Consider the following 8,116-nt stretch of genomic DNA (forward strand, 5'->3'; position numbering starts at 1 on the left):
GAGAAGAGAGAAGGAGTCCTATGACATCATTTCAAGCTCTTGATCCCGCTGAAAATTTCAAAGGTGTGCATGGGCGCGTGCGCACACGCACACACACACACACACACACACACACACACACCTCTTTTGTAATAGTTCTTTTAGGAAGGCATCTCCTACTTAATATGCATTTTATCTTTCACTACTTTTGCAAGCCTGTTTTGGAAGCAGAGAGTCTCCTTGTCTGTCCTGGGTGGAAGCTAATACATCCAGAAGCAGGAAAGGTAGCCTATTGCCTTTCCTTCTTAAGGAATGGCAGAAGGCTTTTGTGCTTCACAGGTCTTGGCCCTTTATGAAGGAAATAAAATAAGCTTTTAGTGTTTTGGATCCTAGACAGACACTGGAAACTTTATATCTCATCTTCTTGCCTGCGAAGTAGTGATGGCCCAGCCCTTCCTGGAACCGGTTCTGGGAAAAGATGCTGAATATGGGGAAGGATGACTGTAAACAGGCATCAAGGCAGCACCTGAAGAAGGGGTCCAGGCCCCAAAAACCATCCCAGCACTAGAGGCCAAGGGGTCATTTTGCATTTTGCCTCCTTCCCCTGCCCCGACACTAGCTCTTTGAATAGGACCTTTTCAATCTGTAAGCTTGAAAAGCACCAACACTGATTATGTGATAACTGTGTGAGGAGGACATCCGCTGCTTCTTACACACCAAGACCTCTTTTCTCGGAGTTCCCATTGTGGCTCAGTGAGTTACGAACCCAACTAGTATCCATGAGGATGTGGGTTCGATCCCTGGCTTTGCTCAGTGGGTTAAGGATCTGGCATTGCCATGAGCTATGGTGTAGGTCGCAGATGTGACTCAGATCCCACGTTGCTGTGGCTGTGGTGTTGGCTGACAGCTGCAGCCAAGGTTTGACCCCTAGCCTGGGAACTTCCATATGTTATGGGTGAGGCCCTAAAAAGCAAAAAACTGAAGCAAACACACAAAACAAAACAAAAAAACTCTTTTCTCCTCTCCATCTCAGTAACAATCCTAGTTCCCACTAATAATAATATCATTGCCATTCTCCACAGGGATTTCCCAGAGGCCCACAAACCCTAGTGGGCTAGTGATATCTGAGTAGTTTAATTCCTCTGGCATGTTGGTGTCCTTCGAGCTGTGGACAGAGCAAGTATCACCATTATTTCTTATCAAATGAGATTCTAGCAATTTGTATAAAAGCCGTGAGACTATGAATTCCTCCAGGAGAGGGACTGTTCCATCTTTGTAATCGAATCCGGAACAACAATTTATGGGTCACGGTATCTGCTTAGTAAATGGCAGTGAACTGTGCCTGATGTTACTTTTCCAGTCTCTGCTCACATGGATTTTTGTATATAGTTGCAGTCTTATGATAATAAAGCATTTTGTGTTATTTGTATTTTTACAGTGCAGATCCCAATCTTGAAAAAGAAAGAGAGGAAGTCTGGGAAGGGGTAGTGAAACTGAAAGGTGATTCCTCTAATTCAATGTATGGCACATGGAAGTTTGAATTTTTTTTTTTCAATGAAATTAGAGTATATGTGTTGAATATATTTTTCTTCTGTGTGATCAACAGGCATAAGCTGTTTTTCAGATACACAAGGTGGATAAACTCTGGAGATCTGATATTCAACATTGTACTGATTGTCAGCAATAATGTATTGTACACTTAAAAATTTAAGAAGGCAGATCTCATGTAAAGTGTTCATATCACAATAAATAAAGAATTTTAAAGAAAGAGAGATAAATGTGCTAGGGAAAGGAAACATTAGCTTGTCTTTGGGTTACTCTCAAAGCAAATATTCAGACTCATCCTTCCTTTAAAGATGAATGTGAAGTATTGCTGCCAAATAATAATTCATTCATATTTATAATGAAAAGAATATATATCCTTGCATTACCTCTTTTTAAATTTTTTTTTTTTTCGTTTTAGGCTGCACCTGCAGCATGTGGAAGTTCCCAGGCCAGGGATTAAATCTACAGCACAGCAGCAACCCAAGCTGCTGCAGTGAGAATGCCAGATACTTAACCTGCTGCCCCCAAAGGGAACTCCCGGTATTATTATGATTCCATAAGTGAACAAACTCAATACACAGAGGAGTCCTTTCATTCATTGATTTACTCACACTTATTGCCTTCCACAAACCAGGCCTTGTGCTACCCTTTGGAAATATCAAAGCGAGGCAATCAAGACCCAGAGTTTAGCATTCTGATGGAGAGACAGACACATCTCAGTTGAGTGTAGTTTGTGCTGCGATGGAAGTGCTTGTGCTGGGGTGGGCAAGAACAGGGAGATGTATCTAAGCTAGAGCGAGATTTTAGGTGGCTGAAATGATGCTTACATGACTGTAAGATGTTCTAGGCTGAGAGAACAGTGTTGGAAAAGGCGGAAAGGAATGAACATCATAAGAAACTGAGGAATTAGAAGTAGGTCACTCTAATTGGAGTGCATGATACTTGTTGGTTCGTGGCCCAGGGAGAGAAAAGGGGGGGACATGTGGGCCAGATTAAAGCACATAGAGGCATCATGGACCAAGCTTTGTCAAGGAAGCTTGGAAGAGCAGCGATATGATATCATTCACTTCATTCTTTCAGTGAGTCATTACTGCATGATGACTCTGTGTCTGGCACTTTTCTGGGCACTGGAAATACATTCAAGATGCTGGAAAGTGCTCGGTTTCTGGATGCCTCTTATCAGTGTAGCTGATAGGATTTGCTGTCACACCAGATGAGGGATGTGAGAGAAAGAGGAAGACAAGAGTGATGGCAGGATCTGTGGTCAGACCGTTATCATTTTTATTTAATGCTGGTGAATCATACTAGCAGGTGGGTAGGGATAAAACCACACCAACATCTGAATCTAGAGATCAGTCAGTCTCTGGTGAGGCAAGAATCCCATCTCTGGGTAAAATCCCCTTTCCTTTCATATTTCTGTGAGTCCTCAAGTGCCCATGAAAATGAGAGTCCTAGCTGCCTCCTCTAGTGGCTGTAGTTGCTAGAGAGCCACACATCTCACCTCTTTCTCTGGAGCTAAGTAACCCAAAGACAAGCTAGCATTTCATATATATATAATTGTGTATGTATATACACACACACACAAACACAATTTTTTATATATCTATACACTAAATTTTATATTCTTTTATTGTCATTTGTATCTTTAAACTTATTGCTAAAAGTTGTGTCAAATCACTTTCAATTGACAGACCTTACTTTACTTAGCAATTCCTTATGGCTGAAAGTTTTTCTGTAAGGTGATCATCCCAATAACTCTGTGTTTGAAGTGGTAATTATGTGGGGCATAGTTCCTGGAACAGAGTACTGTAAATGAAATCACCCAATGAAAATGTAGTGATTACCTTTCTTTGAGTCCAAATTAAGATTCGATGCTATCTGGGTATGTTGGCAATTGTTACTAGTCCTGTACACGTTATTCTGTTGCTTAAGACGCGACCCTAAACCCCTGCAGCTTAAAACATCAAACGTTTCTACCTCACAGTTTCCGAGGGTTAGAGATGGATTTAGATGGGTCGTTCTGGTTCAGGGTTTCTTACAAGGTTTCAGTAAAGCTGTTGATGGAGCCACAGTCATCCCAGGGCTCTACCGAAGAAGGCTTTTGCAGGATGACTCACCCACGTGGCTGTTTCCAGGCCTCTGTTTCCTGCTGGTTGTTTGCCAGAGACCACCTTCAGCTCCTGGCCACGCAGGCCTTCCCCAGGGAGCTGCTCCCAATCCAGCAGCTGTGTCCCCAGAGCAAGTGATTTAAGAGAGTAAAAAACAGAGCACCGAGGTGAAGCCACAGTGGCTTTTGAAGATCCAGTCTCCAAAGTCACACGCTGTCACTTTTGTTTCATTCTATTTGTTAGAAGTGAGTCACTTAAGTCCAGCCCACTCTCAAAGGAAAGGAAATTGGCTTTACTTTTGAGGTGGGGGGAGTGTCAAAGACTGGATGGACGTTTTTATTTCATTTATTTATTTATTTATTTTGTCTTTTTAGGGCCGTACCTGCCACATATGGAAGTTCCCTAGGGGTCGTTTGGAGCTGCAGCTGCTGGCCTACACCAGAGCTACAGCAACATGGGATCTGCCACCTGTGCCACAGCTCATGGCAACACTGGATCCTTAACCCACTGATCGAGGCCAGAGATCTAACCCACATCCTCATGGATACTATTTCGTGTTCATAATGCACCGAGACACAACAGAAACTCCCTGGACATATGTTTTAAATCATCATAATCTAAGAGTTGGGCCTCCCTCCTCGCCTTCCTCCCTTCCTTCTGTCTTCCCTCTGCCCCCCACTTTTTTTTTTTTATGAGTTGTAAAAGGAAGGAAGAAGTTCACCCTGGCCCCAGATTCCTGGGAAGAATCCTTAGGAGACAGGACTAATAATCCCAAATAGGCAACAGATTGCTAAAATTTTTTTTTCGTGACAGAGCCCGTGATAGAGCCAACGTGGTCACCAAATCATAGGTATTTCCAGAAGGTGTGTTGGCAGCACCTGTGGGGGAGGAATTTCAACTGTTGGCCAGACTCTATTGCTTGGGCATAAACTAAGATGCACATCCCTCAAGCAGAAGTCATAAACAGAGTAGAAATAATCCTGAATAAAAGGGCTTCCAGAGCCACAAAATTGCTAATGGTTTGGTGTTGTGAACTTTTATGTATTAAGATTTTAATTGGCATTTAATACCTGGGGTGAACAGATTAATGTATTTTTTTTCTTTTTTGGCCAACCTGTGGTATATGGAGTTCCCAGGCCAGGGATCAGAGCTGAGCTGCGGTTGGAACCTATGGCACAGCTTCAGCAACACTGGATCCTTTAACATGTTGTGCCAGGCCAGGGATCAAACTTGTGTCCTGGTGCTGTGAGACACCACAGATCCTGTTACGCCATGGGGGGAACTCCCAGATTAATTTTTCAGTTTACATCCAGATAAATGATTTAAAAAAAAAAACATTAATGCTAGGGAAACTATTCTAAAATGCAGTTTGGAAAGAAGCTATGAAAAATAAACTTGAAAACTTGCATGGAGCAATTCAAGGAAGGGTTTTTTTTTTTTTTTTTTTTTTTTTTTTTTTTTGTCTTTTTGTCTTTCTGCCATTTCTTGGGCTGCTCCTGCAGCATATGGAGGTTTCCAGGCTAGGGGTCTAATCAGAGCTGTAGCCACCGGCCTATGCCACAGCCACAGCAACACAGAATCCGAGCTGCATCTGCAACTTTCACCAGAGCTCACGGCAATACCGGATCCTTAACCCACTGAGCAAGGCCAGGGATCGAACCCAAAACCTCAGTGTTCCTAGTTGGATTCATTAACCACTGTGCCACGATGGGAACTCCAAGGAAGGGTTAATCTGCCAAGAAATGGCACTACTGTGGAAGCTCAGATTATTTACAAGACTTGACTCAGTGGACCCTTATCAGCCTCTTATCACATTTTTACTGATAAGGATTTTAGAAGGAGAAGGAAAGGGAGGTGCCTTAGAATGACTGAGCTCAGAACCAGTAGGGCCTCCAGCTGTTTCAGACTTTGACCTCCAGGGGAGGAGTTGATAAGAGTGAAGCCTAAAGGTAATGGAGCTGCTGTGCTCTTAAAAGCCTCAGATAAGAAGTGTCTGCAACTAGAGAACCCTTAGGCAAAATATCAGTTCTTTACAGGCACACACAATGGTTGTTCTGCGACTGGGTTTGGGAGACTAAAAGCTGGAGGGAAACAAGTAAATTGGAACTGCCAGGGGAGCCAACCTCTGTAACTGACAATGCCAGGGGGAGGGCAGGGGTGTCACCCCAAGACTTTGTGTTCCTTAAAGCTATGGAACCAACCCCTCAAAGACTAGACTGAAGGCCAACAAAACCAGAGAAGATTCTACCTAGCGCTGGAAGGAGGATATTTCTGAAACAGCAGTCCACAATGGGGTAAATGAAAAATGCCCACCGCTTTGTTGATGTTATGGAGAGTGGCCACTTTCTAGAAGGATGGACCCATAATCATAGGTAACAGTTCCTGAGAACTTGGTGCTGTGCAAACTGCTGAGTCTTTACCTGTATAATTTCATTTCAGCCTCATGACAACCCCAACCCCTGAACATCGTCCCCAAGGGTAGATCAGAAAACTGAGCCCTACTTAGCTTTGTAAGGAACTTCAACTTTCCTATTCAAAGTCCCACAGCTGGCAAGTGGTCAAGGTGAAATTTGTTCTTTATTTTCAAAAATTTGTTTACGTATATTGTTTCCTTTTTATGGTTGTACCAACATCATACAGAAGTTCTCAGGCTAGGAGTCAAATTGGAGCTAGAGCTGCAGGTCTACACCACAGCCACAGCAACACCAGATCTGAGCCACATCTGTAAACTGCACCACAGCTTGAAGTAAGGCCGGATCCCTAACCCACTGAGGGAGGCCAGAGATCAAACTCGCATCCTCACAGACACTATGTTAGGTTCTTAACCCACTGAGCCATGATGAGTACTCCCAAGGTGAGATTTGAATGCAGAGTCTCAAGCTCTAGAATCTGGGTTCTGAACGCTTTTGATATGAGAACCTGTCTTGAATGATTTTGCAGTTAAAGTCTGGCTTGATGGGGAGAGGAAAGAACAGAGAGAACACCCAGATTCAGAACAGATAATATCTGCTAACAGATGTTCCTGTAGTTATCTTCACTTGTTTAAAAGGAATGCTTGGCCGAGATGGTGGAAAAGTCATGGAAACCATAAGACCTTAAGAGTGAGCTAGTGCTGATAACATCAAGAGCCTTCATACTTCCTGAAAGGGGGCTGACAGAGAATTCCATTCCTCACTTGCTAAGAGGCCCAAAGGCTGATAAAAGGTGAAAGCGAGGTATCCTTAAAAAAGCCACCTGGCAATTTGAGACACAAGGGTGTCATCTTGATCAGAGGATAAAAAACGTAGATCACCTGATCAGATCTTGTTCCCAGATGTGATCTTGAGCAGAAGATGCCTCATAGACCCGGGTCACACAGGGCCACATAAACAGAGCCTGGCCTGAAGGTCCAGCCCCACTCCTGAAGGAGCCTTTGATAGGGAAAAGGAGGCTGTGGATAGAGGTGATTAATCTGCGGAGGATGTTACAAAGTTGCCCGGTGTCCTGATCACATGCACAGCTCCTGCCCATCATGGGGCATGGTTCTGGCCAGCACTGCTTCTTTTGAGAGTGTGGAACTCTGTGACCCTGGGAGGAAGCCAGAAGTGCCAGCATGCCCCAGTTAACACACTACTCACTTCTCCAACTGCCACAACATGATGCCAAGAAGATCTTTGCATGGGGCTGAAAGAGGACAAAGTGCCTCCTCCGCATGCCCTGTGCTCAGTAGTCTGTGTGTTCACATTTTCTCCTTATCACTTTTTTAGTTGATGGACCTTCAGAAGTTACTTATGAGTCTAAATTTTCTCATCTGTCTCGTAATGACCACATCATCAGATCATTTTCAGGATTAAGTGGCGATGCATAAAGAGCATTTAGCACAGTGAATAACATCTCATATGAGTCCAATAATTGGAGTTATTGAAATATTTATGTATTAGAGAAAAACTATTAGTTTATGAGCTGGCACAATGTTTCATATTTTATAAGAGGATAGCTGAGCTTTTTATTTTTTAATGTCTCGCGAGGCTTTTGGGTTAGAAAAGGTGAAGAGTTGGAGTTAGAGCATCCTGGATGTGGTGAGGTTAGAATATTTTTAAGATGTTTACTGTTCTACACTGTGCTGTACGTTTTGTGACTTCCTGTTGTCAGCTAGAGTCGGCTACCCACACAGCCTCTGTCAAGGCCCAGGGTGAGAGTCAGGGGCCTGCAGGCCTCATGGCTGTGTCTAGCATGTGGGACAAAGTGTTAAAGCAAAGAGAATGCCCAGGAGATATGATGTAGGATGGAACTGAGAATGCTGCAAAAGCAAGAAATCAGAAGTATGGATGAGCAGTTATGAATGAACTTATATACAAAATAGAAACAGATCCACAGACATAGAAAACAAACCTATGGTCATCAGAGGGGAAAAGGGGGGAGGGATAAATGAGGAGTTTAGGATTCATATATACACATTACTATATATAAAATAGATAACCTGACTACTGTATAGCACAGGGAAT

Source organism: Sus scrofa, chromosome 5 (genome assembly GCF_000003025.6).
Source record: "Sus scrofa isolate TJ Tabasco breed Duroc chromosome 5, Sscrofa11.1, whole genome shotgun sequence".
Taxonomy (NCBI): domain Eukaryota; kingdom Metazoa; phylum Chordata; class Mammalia; order Artiodactyla; family Suidae; genus Sus; species Sus scrofa.